This window comes from Equus przewalskii, chromosome 6, assembly GCF_037783145.1.
Source record: "Equus przewalskii isolate Varuska chromosome 6, EquPr2, whole genome shotgun sequence".
Classification (NCBI taxonomy): domain Eukaryota; kingdom Metazoa; phylum Chordata; class Mammalia; order Perissodactyla; family Equidae; genus Equus; species Equus przewalskii.
The window spans coordinates 19,383,016-19,402,615 of NC_091836.1; the positions used below are offsets into that span (position 1 = coordinate 19,383,016).

Consider the following 19,600-nt stretch of genomic DNA (forward strand, 5'->3'; position numbering starts at 1 on the left):
CCCAGTACCCTCACTGATCTTTCTTTTGGAGTTTTGATTTTTGGTGAGAGATAGAGAGGAAGGGGCAAGTAGGATGGGAGTATTCAGACTGCCCCATGGCAGCATTAAGCCTCTAGATATCTTGAGAATCAGTAAAGAAGACTGAAGATGTGTTAGTAAAGGAGGCAGAAGAGTAGCAAAAATGAAGCTCTTGCTCCTGAGGACTGGCTGTTCCTGCCAGAGGTCCTTCTCCTCATCTTTCACTCTGCAGCCTGGTCATCCTGGCCCGCTGGGTCTTGCGGAGGCCAGGAAGGGCTGCAGAGCTGAGGGTACAGGCTGGTCAGTTTTAACAGAATTACAGGAGAAAGGAGAACCAACATTTGCCCAACCGAACCAAGTCTGTGGTTTTCCCACTTCACTGCTCATCCTTCTTTCTTTCCTCTAAGTTATTGTTTTCTTGTTATTCTCATTCATTCATACACAGATATGCATACCTTTTTTCTCTCCTGCCCCACTGAATCCATTTTCCTAGTTTAAAATTCTTAAAATAAAGAAAAGAAAAAGAACTTATCCTTCCGTACCACCCCCCAAAATATCTTTCTATGTCTTATTCCTTTCCTGCCAAACTTACTAAAAGAGTACATATGCTATCATCTCTTCTTCAGTACATGCTTACTTCCCAACTGGAGTTTTTAACCTACGCTCTGTGGTTCCCTAAAGGGTCCATGCATAGAATCTGCGCATTCTGTGATGTTGGTTGGGAAAAAATGTACATCTTTATATTCATATCCTCTAACTGAAATTTAGCATTTCCCTCAATTATGCATCTAAGCCACAAACCTAATGTTAAAAACAGTATATATGACTTTATCACCCAAAGAAATCATAAATATTTCCCTGTCACAGTTGAAGTAAATAGTTAAATATTTTCACTTTTAACTACTTCAGAATTATGGTAGTTATTAGCTCTGCTGGTACATCTTTTTATTTCACTCTGTTAATAAACAGGCATCTATTTCACTGTATCACAGTTTTTACATACTTTGATGACTGTGTTTTAATATAATTGGCTTCTGTGTGATGCAATGTATGTTTTTATTTTATGCATTTAAAAGCATTATTTTGACAAGAGGTCTGTAGACTTCATTAGACTGAGAGCGGGACCTGGGGCACAAAACCTTGGTGAAGAGCAGCCACCTGTTCATTCCGCTCTCGTCATCTCACGGCAGTAGCTCCTTCCGTGGCCACTAATAGCCTTCACCCAATACGCTCTTCTTAGTCGTTCTGCAGTGTACTTGTATCATTTGATGTCATCAGTTTTCTTTTTATTATTCCTTCCTTTTTTGTCTTTAGTATCAAATCCTCACTGGACCCATTGGCTTTTTCTTAAAAAACTTTTCATATTTGTTTCTCTTTTTTTCTGCATAAGCTTAAACACCAGTCACCTGCTGCTTGGACTGTTATAATACCTTCCGAACTTATCTTCTTTGAGTTTCTTGCCCTCTCAAAATTAATACAGTTTGAGTGATCATCCTAAAATGTAGTTAGAAACACGTCATTCACATTTTCAGAAACCTTCAGTGGCTCTGCATTATCTTTCTAAAATGTGGATAGAAATAGCCATTCCCTTTTTCAGAAACCTTCAGTAGTTTCCCAGTGCCAAAGCTAAAACTCTAGTAAGGCATTCAAGACTTTCCAAGAACTAGCCACATCCTGACTTTCTAACCTCTTTTACAGCGATATTAACCACACAGTATTCTGTATATTTTATCATCTCTCACATCTCTGCACCTTTGATCCTCTTGTTCTCTGGGCAAAAAAATCCTTTTTTTCCCTACTTTGCCCCACTCCCCATTTTACTCCTGCCACACACACATAGACCATAGTATATACAAGAATGTGTCATTGCCATCAGCTTATATATCACCTCTCAGAACCTTCTCAAATCTGAGCCAATGTCTTTGTCTCTTGTACCCTATGATATATCTCTACTAACAACATTAATTTTGACATACTCTGTATTGTGTAGATGTTCATTTATCTGATTTCCCTAGTAAAATTTTATAATTCCTTAGGTTTGCCGCTGTATTCCTGTTTGTACCCTCTCTCATCTTCTTCACTTAGCTTTATCCCTTTCTCATCATAGGCATTCAGACAAATGTTTCTTGAGTGAATATATGAATTCATTCAATACTGGCTTAACCCCTCATTTAGTTTGATTGTGTAATCATGGACCATGCTGCCATCTTCCTGCCTTTCATCAGAGTATTACTTTTAAAATGTATTAGTTGTACACGATTTTAAAATAAAATTTCATCAGCTAGCTAACATCTATAAGAATGCCCTGAGAACAAAGGTAGTCTATATTTAATGATTTAACTATCGATAAAATAAATTCCTCAGTCATAGAAATCTTTTTTTCTAAAGATTTTCTTAAGTAACAGTTGTTTAAGGGAGAAAATTATGGCTTTAATTTTTCAATACTTAATAACTTATAGATGTTAGGAGAAAGCTAACTGAAAAGTATAGCAGTTTCTTACTTTAGGAAAATTGTCGCTAGAAATTAAAATGTTAATGCAGTTATATTATGAGAGAGGTGGGAGGGGATGGCTGCTCTTTGTCTGCAGCCATTTATTTTAAAATAATATTTCACAATCCACCATTTTTTTATTATTATTTTTTAAGGTATGCCTTTTTTGCTGAGGAAGAGTAGCCCTAAGTTAACATCTGTTGTCAATCTTCCTCAGTTTTTTTTCCCTCCCCAAAGCCCCACTGCATAGTTGTATATCCTAGATATCTTAGTTGCAAGTCACTCTAGTTCTTCTGCCGGGATGCCGCCACAGGATGACTTGATGAGTGGTGTGTAGGTCTGCACCCAGGATCCGAACCCACGAACCCTGGGCTGCCAAAGCAGAGCACACGAACTTAACCACTCGGCCACAGGGCTGGCCCCCACCATTTGTATTATTAAACTGAAGAAATGCTTTCTCATTTTCTACAAGAAAATCTTTGCTTACTTTGAGGTGCCTATTATATTTTCTTCTACTTGCATTTTCTTCCTTGTCCCTTCACTCCTACCCACTATCAAATCAATGTATTTCTTCTAAATCACTGGTTCCCAATCATTTTTATACTCATGTTCCTTACTCAGCTGTCTAACATTATCTTCTAATTATCCTCACCAGCCAAAGTATTCCTTGACCTTAGATCTTCCGTAGTTTTTTCTTACAAAAAAAAGATAGATATTGTTTGGCTTTTCCAAACTAAATGGTATTCTCCTTTCCCTCTGAGAAACATTTTTCTAAATTATTTTATTTATTTAACAAAATCCATATGGTAAGATCAGGAACAAAGGCATAGCACAGGGCATTTGAACTCCAAATCGTTTGATTTCTTGGTTCCGTAAACATGTGGTGAGAAGAGCTAGCGGGACAAAGTTGTAGCCTTTGCCTGCATAACATTCTTTCCTGTCTGCTAATGAAGAGAGAACTTTTAGAATTATATTAATGAACACATAAAATAATGAAAATCAGGTTTTCTATTTTTTTGTACTGCAATTTCACTTTTAGTATAAATTTTTTAAAGATAACACTTCACGTTTACTCTGCGTCAAGCACTGTTCTAAGTGATCATGTGTGTTAACTTGTTTTTACTTTTTCTAACAACTGTATGCTGTTGGTGTTTTTATCCCCGTTTTATAGTTGAAGAAACTGAGAGAGCAGTTAAGTAACTTGTCCAGGTTTCTTGGTTAGTTTTTGGGAGAGGACACGGTATGGTGTTGGTTCTTATATCCATAAATTATAAGATCTCCCTGTAGCTCATCTTCTTTTCCATGGACCCCGTGCTGGAGTAAACTCTCGGCTGGGATTTATAGTAAGGGTTCAGGAACACGTTTCAGAATACCAGTAAATCAGGTCTCTAGAAATAGTGGTGCTGTACAGGAACCCGTGGCCCCATCTAGTCTAGCTCCCTTTGGAACACTGGACAGTTGGTTTGTCACTGAGAAAAAGTTTGGATGGAAAACCATATCCCTTTGCTAATGTCAGCAAAAGAGTGGTAATCAAATGTGGCAAAGCAAGTAAGTGAAAGAAAATGACAAGCCAGCCATATGATTATTGATATAAAAATTCTTAGGGAAATATCAGTATACATAATCCTCCCAAAATGTAATGATGTTTCTGTATTAAGCAATGTCATACTATAATTCACAATATTAGTAAGTCAAAGGAAAAAAAACTATGTGGTCATTTTACTGTAATCCACATTCCTGATTTTTTCCCTAAATCTTTCATATAGGAGGAAAACATATTTCTGTAAATGATTTTTTAAAGGCTGTATATAGTGTGGTGTATATATGTATATAAACATGTAATTACGTACAGCTAACACTTAGTGAGTGCTCACTACATGCCTGGCACTGTTTCAAATGTTTTATATTTACCAGCTCATTAAATTTCAAAACAACCATATTATATCTTTTTTTTTTTTACAGTTAAGGAAAGTAAAGCATGGGGAGGCAAATTTGCCCAAGGTGAGGTATATATTTGTTGGTGTACAACCTCACCAGAAGAATGATTAACAATAAAACACCGGAGGCATTCCCATTAATATCAGGAACAACACAAAATAACCATTGTTATTTAATATTACAGTGTAATTAGACAAAAGTATGGGGTAAGAAATATAAATATTGGTAAGGAAGAGGCAATCTGATAATTTTATATTATTGTATATCACTGGAAAACCCCAGAGCCTCAGGGAAACACTCATAGAAACAGGAAGAGTTTGCTGAGATACCTGCTTCACTCAAGTTTTATGTACAAGGATAAGAATAATTTTTTAGACACCAACAATAACTAGTCAGAAATTATAATAGAAGGAAAAACCTCCATTCACAGCAGCAAGAACAAAAGCAAAATATTTTTTAAGTGTTTTTTTTTTGAGGAAGATTGTCCCTGAGCTAACATCTGTGCCCATCTTCCTCTATTTTATATGTGGGATGCCGCCACAGCATGGCTTGATAAGCATTCTGTAGGCCCATGCCTGGGATCCGAACCTGCGAGTCCATCTCTCTGAAGCAGAGTGCACGAAGTTAATCATTACACCACTGGGCTGGACCCCTAAAAGCAAAATGTTTTAAGACAAGATTAATAAGAAATTTCTAAGTCCTCCGTAAAGAAATCTAAGGAACTGTATTGAAAGAGAAAATTTCAGTAAATTGTTCTGGATTAAACAATTTAATAGAATAAATCAGCAGTGCTTTTTATGCAAGTATTACCGCAGCAGTCTCCATCAGACTCCCAACAGCTTTTTTGGTTAAAACTTGTCAAAACAATTTTAAAGTATCTGGAAGCATGTGCATGCAAAAATAGGATAAAAATATGAAAATGAGGAAGAAAATCTAATGATAGAAGACTTGCACATGCAGGGCACCCAATATATTATGAATCTACAGTTCTTAGTATGTGGTACAGGCACAGAAATAGAAAAAGATCAATGGAACACAGTCAGAAGTGTGGAAGTAAGCCCAAGTTTATAAATTAGTATAAAATAGGTCATATTGCTTCCTCTGCTCAAAACCCTCCAAAGGTTTCCCATCTCAGAATAAAAGCCAGGTCCTTATTGTGACCCGCAACCTTGCTGCTCAAAGTAGGGTCCATGGGTCAACAGCATCAGCTGTGAGCTTGTTAAAGTGCCGAATCTCAGACCCCATGCCAGACTTCCTGAGTCAGAATCTCTTCAAGATCCTCATATGATTTAAATGCTGTGAAGGGTTTGAGAAGCGTTGCCCTTCAGAGCTCTACGTGACCTGGCTTCCCTTGACCTAACCTTTCTGACCTTATCTTCCGACTTGCTTGCTTGCCCTTGCTCACTTGCCATCAGTCATACCGTCCGCCTTGCCATTCCAGGAACACACCCTCGTCTCAGGGCTTTGTACTCAATCCACCATCCTCCAGTTATACATTTCCTTTCACTTCATTTAGGTATCTGCACAAACATCACCTTACCAGAGAAGCCCTCCTTGATTCCAAGTTTCTTTATAGCATTTACCATCACCAACATGTCTTTTTGTTTGTTTGTTTGTTTTTTGAGGAAGATTAGCCCTGAGCTAATTACTGCCAGTCCTCCTCTTATTGCTGAGGAAGACTGGCCCTGAGCTAATATCCGTGCCCATCTTCCTCTACTTTATACATGGGACACCTACCACAGCATGGTGTGCCAAGTGGTGCCATGTCTGCACCTGGGATCCGAACCGGCGAACCCTGGTCCGCTGAGAAGCGGAACATGTGCACTTAACCGCTGCGTCACAGGGCCGGCCCCACCAACATGTCTTTATTGTTTCTATGCTCTTTCTCTCCGCCCCACACTACACCGTAAACTTGGTGAGAGAAGGGGGCTTGCTTTATTCTTGCTGCATTCTCAGCTTCTGCCACCAAGGAGGTGCCCATTTGCTGAATGAAACTGATCTTAAAAGTTGCCGGTAAGATCTCTGAGAGTTCTGAAGAGAGGGAAAGATTACAGTCAGTTCTTGGTTTTCCTTGTAGTTATGTTCTGTAAAGTTGCTGTGAATACTGAATCATTGCTCCTAGAGGAAATACAGGATTGGGTTCCTGGGCACCTCTGGTCAAAACATTTTCATTGACCAATCAATACGTAACCTTGTTGGACGTGTGTAGCTGTTTAAAGACACCTTATTTAATATATATTGTTGATTCATTAACGTTGAGCTCACGACCAACAGTACTATAACTCAAGCCTCAACAGAGCTTACTCAACACACGTATTTTCTCCATAAGGCACATCAGTCTTCTGGCACTTGGGAGCAATAGATAGCACTTCAGCACTAGGCTTGGGGGCCATTTATACAATTCACCAGCAAAAAGCACAAAAATGAAAAAACATAGCACTTAGTGATCCTTTGAGAGCTGAAACAAGAGGCAAAGTCTCACTTTGTTCAGCCTCGACTGGAATTTGCGCCTCTGGCAACTCAAGTATTTCGCTTCTGCACATGCACAGGTCCATGGAATGACTCTAAAGCACCCAGAGTATTAATTTTGGGGTTACAAATAAATTTTAGTGAGCAGGCAAATTTGCACATACAGAATCCGCGGATAATGAGGACCAACTGTACATCATTCTTTCAGTAAATATTTATTGCATTTCCACTATGTCTCATGCTCCCAGAATTATTCACCACTCAAACATTTATCAAGTCCTAGGCATATGCCCAGCCCTGTGCAAAACTTATATAATCCAAAGATGATTTTAACAGTGTTCCAGGAAAGATTTCATGGCAGAGTTGGGCTTTTAGCTGAATCTTCCATAGTAATGGTTAGGATTTCAACATGTGAAGCTGTAGAGAAAGGTGTTTTAGAAGAAAGAACTTTTACGTCAGTGTTCCTAAACTTGGCTACACATTAGAATCACCTGGCCTATGGCCAGGCTTCCTTCAGACGAAAAAAATAAACATCTCCAGGGATGGGATTCTGGCCTCGGGATATTTTAAATCTCCCCAGGTGATTCCAGTGTGCAACCAAACTGAGAGAACCACTGCTTTAAATGCTTGTGTTGGCTGCAGTCTAGGTTACGTGAAGGAAAGTAAAAAATCTGGAAAAGAGATTTTGGCCCAGATATTGAAATGCTATCATTTACTTAGCACATATTTATCAAGTGCCTCTTGAGTGCCAGGCGCTCTGCTGGTGCTAGACACGCAGCAGGAAAGGCACCCAAGAATCCCTGCCCTGTTAGAGGTTACGGCGAAGTGTGTTGGCAGCTGTTTAGGATGATTCATATTCTAGATTTAACTGATTATAGTATATGATGATTTGTATTTGGAAGGAATCTCGTCCTAAATGCGCAGAATTCTCAATGTCTAAATTATTACATCACCCTCTGATATGAATAGAGCTCTATAAAGAAAAATTTTGTTACAAACTTTTGTGCTAATTTCACTGAGCGTTTTCTAATAGAACCATTCATTTTGTTAGCCCTTCAATGTTTTTCAGTGTCTTTCACGCCAGGACAGTTGTCCAAAATCAGTAGTGTGTGGTAATTTAAAATCAGCAGTGTGAGGGCCGTGGGAAGTACTCACTCTAACATTTCATTTTCTCGTTTTATGAGTTTATATATGAGGAGCTATTTTCTATCTTGATTGTTAATAAGAATTTACATTTAGATCAAACTTAGAATTAATAAGAACTTTTATTGGGTCATAGTTGCTTTGCAGTTCGTTTTGCATTTTTTGCTGTATACCATGTTTTATTTTTTCCTGAGTTCCTTTACATTTAATGTACTATTGTGCTTTCTTCTAGACCGTTAGTAAGGACAGACGGACCTAATGGGAGAGCCCTCTTTTAATTCTATCTGATACAATTATTCTTTATAGCCTAGATCAGTCAGTTTCACTTTTTAGCAGTGCTTTTGGTCAAGCAGTTTTGAATTCGTTTTCTAAGTAGAATTATATAACACCTAGAGAACAAGACCTATACACATCTTCAGCAGGTATGTGCAGCCTGAAGATACTGTGATTCGCTTAAATGAGCACACACCAGGTGGAAAGTGAGGCAAGTCACAGGAGGGGCACATAAAGGAGGAGGCATCAGAAGAAGAGATGAGCCGAGCTCTGACTGGGCTTGAATAATGATGTTGTAAATATCATCATTACTATAAGAGAGAAAGTGTCGTTTAACTGCCATCCACTTGTGTTATAATTCAGAGAATGTCTTACAAGACAATTTACAATTTTACATAAAATTACACACGTTTGGTCAGCTTTCCTTCAGTTTCAATTATACTTAATATAACTGTTTTGTCAACATGGATGATATCACGTGCTTTCGACTTTTAAAGTCATATCCGTCCCTTTTTCCCTCATGAAATTTTCTCTCCCCTTCATCCCACGCAAGCGGCTTTAGTCACCTATTACATCGGCATTTTGGATGTTATTTGTATTTCCTGAGCTTTTCTAAAATTCCTCGTTCCTTGAGTATTTACGAGTTTTATAGAAGTTGAAGATCATCTTTTTAAAGACTTGTTGAATGAATTTTTTTTAAATACTAAATGGGAAGCTAATCCTTGAGAAATATCTGAAGTTTTAGGATATGGGTTATATTGTCATGTAAAATGACTGTAGAAAAGGGTTTTTGTTTTTAGATCACTGGGAAGAAATACTGTTTTTGTAGATTTATTTAGTATTTGTCCCTGAACCCTAAAGAGAATTGAGAGTTGTCTGCTCTTAGTGATATGGTACTGCAAGATTTTCATAATCAAATCGTAAGAATTTTGACTTTGAGGAGCATCATGTTCCTTCTTTTTTATAGAGTTTTTTCTTTCTTTTTTTAAAGCTTTATTCCTTCATATGTATTTTGAAAGTGGTCTGATCAGAGTTTAACTTATGTAAGTCTTTTTACCACCTTTTTTCCCCTTAATAGTTCTTTATAACAAAACTTTTTATTATTAAATATTGTTTAAAGAGTCTTTTTACTGCCTTAGTTTTGAACCAACTGAGAAACAGACAAAGGAGCCAGGCGGATGGACATCGAAATAGCAGCTCTTTTTTGATAGAACTATTGCAGAACACGACTTAACGAGCACAGCGTATAGGGCTTGGTATCATTGAACACCCCAGTTAGAAAGCTTTGAGCACCCATTTCAGGCAGCGCTGGAGAGCAAAGCCACTCTGTGCTCTCTGTACCTGGGCAGACCCCAAAGAGAAATGCGCAGAGCAAGGGGCTGGACTTGGCCTACACGATTCCTCTTCCCAGACTTACCCATCAGAGGAGTCATCCTCAAGTGAGGAGGCAGAGGCCAGTGTGTTACTCCCAGAGATACCACTGTAGTTGGGAAGTTGAAGTCAGAGAAGGCAAAGACTGCAGGAAAACACCTCATGGCACAGAGAGGCGTGAGCACCCTCAATCCCACAGCTGCCTGGAAGGTTGAAAGCGGCCCCAGTAGCAGAGCTGGGCTACAGGAACAATACGATTAACTGAGGCATCTTTTATAAGCTCACCTTGTCACAAAAGAGAAATAAAAGCCAGCAGGGGAGCATTTTGTTCATATGAATGCCTGCATTCAAATTGGCAGGAGCCTATTCATTACTGGTCATCTTTTTCACTCAGATGTCTCCTGGGCATCAGCACACTCCTGTGTGCCATACAGGTTTTGTCTGTGTGGATTATGGAAGGTTAGATGGTTCTGCCCTCAGGAAGCTTCCGGCCTCGTTCATAAATATGTGCCATATAGTACAGGACAGACTACTCGCGTTATAGAAATTCAGAGGAGTTGGAAATCAACAAAAACTGGACTAGTCCGAGAAGGTTTTATGGGAAAAATACCCTTACCCTGGGCTTCGAACAGCGGATGTGATGTGGGTGGGTGAGGCAGCGCGAGAGAGCACTTACGCTGAAGGGACGGTGGTGCCAGCCTCTGTCGCCATCCTGTCATCTTAGTGAAGTGGGAATACGATTACTGGGCCAGTAGGAGCCCAGGTTGTAGAAAGAGCCTTGAAAACAAAGCAGAGGACCAGAGACCTGTGAATTTTTTTTTTAAGCCTAAGAGTGCTGTCACTGGAAATTACTTTGGCAGGGATGTACTTAGGGGTATTCAAGGAAGGAGATAAATTAAGAAACGAAAGTAATCTAAGCCCGAGGAAATGAAATATGTTAAAGTCTCCTGGCCCATCAGATTTACTCTCAGATAACTCTCAGAGGTCAGAGTTACTGCCTCACTGCTTTTGCTTCCTTCTGTTACACCACGTGTATAAATTAGGTTCTTCGTGGGTTGTTTTTTTTAAACTCTAAAATAAGAGGTTTTGGTTAAAATTTTAACCTTTCAACTTCTGGGAGACAACTGGGAAAATTTGATATAATAATCTTACTTCCACGGTGTTATTGTTAGGATTGAAAGAGATCGTATATTAAAAGGGAACAAATCCATATCAGGAGCAAGGTACCAGGAAGTCGCCTTGGATCACCACTGACAGAGAATTGTTTCCACACACCAGCGTCAAAGCCCACGTGTTTCACATTGATACCTCAGCAAACGGGCAAGGTCCTCTCAAAGAGTTGAAGTTTCAAATGTTAGACACACCCTTGGCATTGGCAGGTTTGTGTATACTCCTACAACTACACTGTCTTGTTATCTTCTGTCATAACTGCACACTGTCTTCAGTCATTTCCTGCAGTGACCCAAACAGAGCCCAGGACAGCTGTTTGTATTTGCTCTGCAGTGGGAAGTGGACCAGGGCCATGTGACCAAGAAAGCCAGGCGAGGGCCATCTTTTCACCTACAGATGTTTTAATGTGCTTAACATTATCCAATACTAGCAACCAAGATAGTCTAAATACCACAGCGGGATCTGATTAGCTTTTTCAGATCACTGCCTTTATTTGCTGTTTGCAGAAAAGCTTAATCCAGTGCTACAGATCAGGCTCCCTGCCGAGCTCCTGGGGGGTTCTCTCTCGTTCTTTGTGTTCACAGTGGCAGGAATTAGTGAGAAGATTCCTCCTCCTCCTGAATTAAAGCTATAAAGTAGTAACTATAGTAGCAAGGGATAAAGAGAAGAAAGAAGTCCCAAGGGGAAAGAAAAGACTGTCTATTCATACTAAAGAGTTTCCTTTTTATATACAAAAGCGAAAAGTTTTTCATATAAATTCATAAATATTGACCTTGCTGTCTCTCTAGTCAGTGCATAGCTTAACTTTTATTAGGTTTGGTTGTAACTACTTTGCATGAATGTAGGTCGTATTTTTCATTTTTATCTTATTTAATGAAACACCGTTTTACCAGAAGTACATTTACTAACCATCCTAATGGCCTTGATTTCTTACTCTTTTCAAGGTTGTATACCTTTTACTCATGAAATTTCCAAAAGAAGTACCACCACCAACCAAAAAATGAAATAGAAAAAGATAAATTCGAACTTTCTTCATTTCTGTGAAGTTCATATGCTTACCAAAAGCACAAAATTTGAATTATGCGTAATTCACATTATAACTTGCAATAAACTGTAATATTAGAGATGCTTTATTTTGATTTTTAATGAGCTTATGGAATTAGACCATGAGCTTAACTATTGCAGAAACATTACCGTAACTCTTGGCAGAAAAAGGAATACTACTTGCTTTAGAAATTAGTTTAACATTCAGAACCTAATAGTTACATTTAGTTAAAAAAATATTTTTACAGATTTTCAAATTTTCCAATATTTTTGGAATGTCATACTTTCATAAAATATTAAGCTCTTTTGAGGAAAAATAGCTATAGACAAATGGTGATCTATAATATCATGCTTTAGTTTTCTTTTTGGAAACAACAATAATTTTTAGGCTTTTAATAGGCATAAGGAATGTTTTTGGTGAGACAACTGAAAAAGTGTAACCATATAGAGTAGATCTGCCTCTTATTTTGTAAATAGAGAAGATCTCATTTACATTTGAGTGGGCACAGTAAGGACATGGCCAAGAGTCCCAACCAATATTACTTTTTTCACAAATCATCCTGATTGTGAGTAGTCTCTATATTTGTGTGTGAAAAGAGAGATTAGTTTAAATTGTTTGGGGTGCTTTAACCAAATTTTATATCTTTTAGAGTTCATGATTGTATAATGAAAAAGCCTAGGCTTTGCATAACTCAGCCTATATCAGGAAATTGTATTTGAAGAGCAGCTTTTTGCCTTCACTCTTTTAGTTTGCATTGGAATGAAAAGGGGATGCTTGCTTGTGTCTCTGTTCGACATCACATAAGTGGTAGAACAGCTCTAGATTTCTTTTTGTCTTTAGTAGGGAAATATTCTCACAACACCTGATGGTGCTTGAATTTTGATTAAATTTTTTTGTAATCAGAGGCCCACTCAAGATATAACTTAGGCAGCCGTCAAAAGCAAGTAGTCTATAGCATCATAAATACTGCAGTCTGGGACTTTGAATAAATCGGAGATAACAAGCTTTTCCCTGAGGGTGCTAATTCTTGTACACTTTATATCCTTCAAAAATATCATAGTATTTCTTCTTTGTAAAGTTAACTTATTTCTGAACTGAAATTTGAGTAGCACACCTTACAAATTTTATGAAATACAAATACTTTTAACAGGTATAATATCATGTGTGTTGAAACATAATGAAAGATTTTGCTTTTACTTAATTACATAATTAACTAGTATCCATAATAAAAGAATTTGCTCTGCTATCTGACATACAGAAGAAGGGCTGTTCTGGTGATTTTAGGTGGAAGTTAAATACTTTTGTCCAAATATACAGTTTAGATAACTCATTTGGCATAAAGTTGCACCAAACTTGTTTTATCTTATTATACTATAGGTGAACTTACTTTTTAAAATCAATTGTTTGTAAGCTCTTGAACCTCTTTCTTTTGCAATCTTATTTTCATCATCTCTTTTTTCATTTTATCGTCTTGCAGCAGATTAACCAATACTTACAAATATTTTAGACTTTCCAGTATTTCTGGGGAAATAGTTTTACTACAACCTTCTGTCTCATTTCACCAGTAACTCATTTATTAAAGAAAAGGGATTGGTGCAATAGTTAATTGCTACTTCGACACACCTCATTTTCTTTATTTCTCAGAAACAAAAAGCTAACAGACTAGAGCATAGCCTCAACTTTTTGGAAACATGCAACTTTTACGACTTTAAAATATAATTGGTTTCTTTGTTTCCTGCATTAAAAACAAGGAGGAAAAGCTGAAGTCTGCCCAAGCCAGGTGTTTCTTGTTGGCAGCCTGCTCCCTAATGACTCTGCTCTCCAAGAGCAGCTGCCTACTAGTCAGCTTTGTATGGCCTATTGTTGCCGCACACCCCTCGTTAATACACATGCTGCCCCGGGCAGACCCGGAGAATGACATCAACTTGCTTATCTTAGAAACCTACGAACCTGACCGAGTGCTGAGGTTGGCTTGCATCTGCCTGGCCAACTAATTGTGAGCTTTCTGGCCTATGATTGGCTGTTATTCCACTTGGTAATAGGTTAAGCAAAGACATTGCCATTCCATCTGCTCAACCATTCATTGTTCTTCTCGCCTGCCTGGAAGTCTGCAGCTAAAATTGTGTTAAGGAGTTACTGCTGAAGCTGCTACAGAAACCAGTGTCTTTGTATGTTTCTGCTAATGTGAGTATCTGTGCTACCTGGTGCCTCGGAAGGTGAACTTTGCTAAATATTCAGAGCATGAATTTGAACTCTTGTAAAGGATAGAAAGCACCTTAAATGAAAGCCTACATGTTATTACATAGTGCCAAAATATTAGAAAAAATTATTTCTGTAAACTATGTCTGTGAAGCAGATTTTTTACATTTTTATATTCTGGAGTTGCACTTTCAGCTTCATGAACATTTTCGAGGTGTTAGGGCATGGCATGTAATCACTTGGTACTTAAAGATAAGTTGTAACATGTTCTGATATTTTGATAAACAATGAGTTTAGATTTTTATCTTGTCACATTCTTAATGTTTCTTAAGGTGTCACTGTCAGATCTAGTGCTGTAAAATGATAGTAAGATTTGATAGGTTTTTCTATTGTCTTAAAAATCTAGCCTGGGGAGATGGATTGATACGGGTAGGTGTTTGAAACAGCTCGTTTTAAATATGATTAAGCGTTCAGTTGCTTTGTCAGCAGTTTCAATATTCATGCGTATTTTCTAATTTCTTCTCTCCTGCCTTTTTTTCCCTTTGCGTTAGCTTCAGTTATTAGATTGAAGGTGTCATTCCAGGACCTCCTGCTTTCAAGAGTTCTGTAATGGGGGAGGGAGGAGGACACAAAGACTTTCATGTATCTGTTGGGAGGGAAAGAAAGAGCGTAAAGGGTTAAAAAGAGGTTTTCATTTCTACCACATGCCCTATTGTGTGAACATATGCATAAGTCTATTGAAAGTTTTCAGAAGATGGGCAGGCCACCAGTTGCTGGTCTCCTGCAGTTCCAGTAGACATCTGTTGCCCCAGAGCATTAACCAATCTGTTCAAAGGGCCATCCTTCCTTTGTTGGCTAGAGGGATGCAGACAACAGCACTCACTGAAATACAATGGTAATTAAATACACAGAGACTACAGCAGTAGGTATTTATTACATATTCATTATTTTATTTTCATTGTTCTCATAGTATTGCCATTTGGATAACAACCAGAACCCAATTTATGGCATTGTAACTTTACATTACAAACAAATAAGTTGATTTAACAAGTTTATGGTCTAATACTCCTGATTAATATGAGGCTCTTTAGAATATAAAAAATTGTTTTACTTGATTTGGGGTGAAGGATTATCCAGGTCATCTAATGAGAACTTTTAGAAAATCTGCTCACTAAACAGGGGAATTTGTGTGTATGCAACAAATTTCTAGTAAATAGCCATTATATCATAAACCTGCTTTCAGCTAACATAAAGTGTTTTTGCCAGTTAATATAATTAGTTACCATTGATCGTCATCTACAAAATTACCATGAAAATTTAGTTCTTTATCAACAAATAGTATTATTGGATTTTTAACGTATTATGCTTTTAGCAAGAAAAATTGTTTTGGTTTCCAATACAAGAGAGAATCTATAGGTTTGTAAATGTAGAAATCTGTTTCAGATTATATTTTTGCCCAATACTTTTTGTTTTCATGAATATTGTATGTAAAGGCCAATTACAATGGATCCCTGATATAAAGCTTTAAAGTTAAGCCATATTTATTGGAGTTTTTTAATAACTATGGGAGTATAAACACTGACCTACTTTGTGTGTGAAACATTGTCTATGCTGCTGCTTTATGAAATGAGGAAAAAAGTTAATAGTTGATTAAAGATTTATATACATTTGCATCTGAGTCTATGCAAAACTTAAAAGTCTAATAAATGGTTTAGAAATTAGGGAGAAATTATTTTCTACCTTACATGTAATAAATTTTGTGATGTTATTGGAGTCTTTGCTATCTTTTCTGTTTCAAAATTATATTGATCATTTTTAAGGCATAAACAAAAATAAAGATCATATACCATTCTTTGTCCTAAGATTTGTTATAATAATTCCATGTTAAGTTTTACACACTGAATTACATTAACAAGTACTATAAAGAAAATATTTTATCAGTTTTTAAATCTTAAGACTAGCATTTAATTTTTTATTGAATGATTTCAAGATACTGCCAAATTCTTTTTTTCTTTTTTTCTTAAGTGCCATATTAAGTCAGGGCAATCTTTTACTAATTACAAGTGGGTAAGGAAATATTCTAGAGGTTAAAGTTTTAAAAACCAAATCTTTGCCGTTTGGCTCAATACAAGTAAGGTTATTTCAAATTTGGACTATGTAATTGAGAAAATATATGTGGTGTACATGCCTGGTAGTTGAACCTCTTCATTCTTATTTGTACTATTTCATATTTAGTCTTGTTGATTTCTAGGGACTAAAAATTATTTAATCCCTGCTTGTTTAGTACAAAATGGCATTGGATAACTTTCTCTGAGGTAACCAATGAAATCTGGAAGATGAAGAGAGGCCTGTCACTGTGAAAAAAAGTTCAGTGAGAATATTTTAAAAGAAAAATTATTTTGTCTAACAAAATTAGATGTTAATTTTTTAAAAAGTAGGGTAGATCAAACTTATATTTATTTTTAGTATTAAAAATCATAGTAGCCCAATTATTATAAACTTTTTATTCAAATAGTATATATAAATTATATGAATTATCATAAGTTGAAGGTGTGTGATATTCACTAAATACATTTGTATACAAATGAGTTTTATTAGGTTTAATATCATGAAAAGCAAACAACAGATGATCCCATTTTTTCTCCCTGTTTTATCCTTTAGCCACATAATCACATTGTATAGCAGAGCAGATTTACATCAGCACTTTTTTGTGTTAGACTGAAAGTGATGTAGAAAGGTTTAAATACTTTTTTGGTGTGGATAATTTTCAGTTTAAAAACTTTACACTATCTGGTTTTGTTTCTTTGAAAAATGTGAAAATTAAGAATAATTTTACTTATTCTTTAAACACAATGTTTCATTCTAATACTCTCCACTGGCTGTATTTTTCATAAAGCATTCATCTTGTTTGAAACAGGCCAAAAGAAAAACACTACAGCTCAATATTAAAATAATATTTCCTAGTTCCATTCATGGATTTGGTCAGTCAGTGAGCCATTATCTTGAAGAATTATCTCACAACAGCACTTATGCAAAACCCAAACTTTTCAGGGGAGATCAAAAATGTTGCCCGTTAAATACGCTTCCTGCAGTCAGCGCAGATTGTGGGGTTCACAGAACAATGATGTCGGAGCTTCCAGATTGGTTTGGCAGCTGCATTGTTCTCGGAGGGTAAACCAGACGCACTTAAGTCCCAGTCTCTTTTATAGGCTTTTGTTCATACCAAATTATTCTTTCACTGTGCTAGCATTCACGATGGCATGTTAAAAGAGTGCAGCTTAGCAACCAGCTTCTGGTTGCCAGGCAGCCCAGCTTCCAATAGGTTTTCCTTGTTTAAGATACTTTTGGTGGGAGCTCTATGAAGGCCACAGTGCAGATTTTTCTTTTAACTGTATCCCTTTATTAGGATGCTGTTGTGATTTGTTACTTGCATTATGGTGTCAGTATATTACAGTAGTTAATAAATCACGGGGTGCAAAGATTTGCTTTCAAAATCCCTTCCTTTAATTCTGAATAATTTGGCTCATGCATATCCATATTAATAGAAAAAAGCTGAAATGAATGCAGATTCATAATGGAGCAGATGTATGTAGAGCTCTCCTAAAGAACATTTCTTTTTATCACTTGTGCAATCAGGAACCAGGAGAGTTTGATGGTTCTTAAAAACTAATGAATGCTATATTAGTAGAACAATGGAATTAAAGTTATCTGTCTTCTCAGGAATAAAACCTGAAGAAACTCCTGTGGAAGTGTGTAGGAGTTCTACACTGAAGGAATTTTAAGTGTATCGTTATCAAGCTAAAGATTCCATGTCTCTTCTCTAGTATTTAGCATAGTTAATATAATTTATTTCATTATGTAGAAATACTTCACTCTCTAATAAGTTCACCAAGTATGCATTCAAACGTGTGACTTCCAGAAAATCACTTAGCATTTTCTCTTCACATTTATATAATAGCTCCTTTCTAGTGTAAATAAGATGTTGAAGAGCTTTAGAGGAAAATGTTTTTCCGATTTTCTTTTTTACGTTATTTAAATAGGTGTTTTATGACAGTCTCAAATTGAGCTACCACTGGCTTACTCGTGTTATCCGTGGATAGATCACTGGAATTGCCTTAATAAGTAAACTACTGCTGTGAATTTAGTTCATACAGTAAAGCATAGGAGAAATAATTTTATTTTGCTAACTTGTTCGTGGTAGAGAAATAACAATTATTCCGAACAGACTTTAAGGAAAATAGTGAAACAGCAAAAGCATTTTAAGCAGTAAAAGCATTCCTGTAGGGAAAGGTAGGAGAAAAGATGACTTGTTAAACAAATGCAAATAATAATCTGATAGGATATAAAAATATTCTCTACTATAAAATTTAAGAAATTAAGATAACATTATTGAATGTACTTGTTTGCTGCTGATTTTATGTGAAATACTTCGTTTCTCTGCTTTCTATAAATGTGCATAGAATAAAAGAGCTTTTTTTCCCCCCTAGAATGAAATAGATGCAGTGTCCCTGGCCCTTAGTAAGGTAGCTTAATGTTAAAATTTGTATTCTGTTTGCGTTCAGTATTCACAAAATAAAGATTATTAGGACAAAACTATTCTTCTTTTAAATGGAATATAATTCGCTTTGTAATTATTTTATTCCTTGTTGGCTATTGGAGAATATGTGCTCTTCATCGCAATGCCTAAATTATTTTTGGAACATCTTTAGATTGTTGTCAAGCTTGATCCAAATGAATAATTTTTCAGTTATAAGTTAATGTTTTACTTTCATTTCACATGACTTATTCTTTAAAAGAATTTTTACAAATTTGTATGTGTTCTTTTAGAGAAAATGTATAACCTGTCGTAGGGTATCTAAAACAAGCTTTTTGATAATATGCTACGTGTCACTCTAGAACCATAGCAGTGGGAAAGCCTCTTCCCTCAAGGTTTGAGAAGGAGCATGGTATGGTGGGAAAAGCATGAGATTTTTAGTCAGAAGAAAACTGGGTAGAAAAAATCCAGTCTCACTTCTTATTTATTTTGTTGCCTTGGATTACATAGACTACGTGGCCTTTCTTTTTTTTTTTTTTTTTTTTTTTGAGGAATATTAGCCTTAAGTTAACTGCTACCAATCCTCCTCTTTTTGGTGAGGAAGACTGGCCCTGACCTAAGATCCGTGCCCATCTTCCTCTATTTTATATGTGGAACGCCTTCCACAGTGTGGCTTGCCAAGCAGTGCCATGTCTGCACCTGGGATCCGAACTGGTGAACCCCGGGCCGCCAAAGTGGAGCGTGCAAACTTAACCACTGTGCCACCAGGCTGGCCCCATACTTGGCCTTTCTAATCCCAAGCTGCTTCATCTGAAAAACAGGGCATGATACTGTCTTGGCAAGGGTGTTAGGCAGGATGAGCAGATGTAGACAAAACACAAAGTAGGTATTCAGTAGTTTGGTAATTTCCTTGCAACTTCTCTATTGAAACAGAAATGAAACAGTAAAT

General features: G+C 36.8%; 1 protein-coding gene across 4 annotated transcripts in view; it reads left to right on the forward strand.

Moving 5' to 3' along the window:
- The window catches only part of ZC3H12C (zinc finger CCCH-type containing 12C), a 64,581-nt gene that overhangs the window by 15,017 nt on the left and 29,964 nt on the right, over positions 1-19,600 (forward strand). The gene's annotated exons all lie outside the window — the stretch shown is intronic.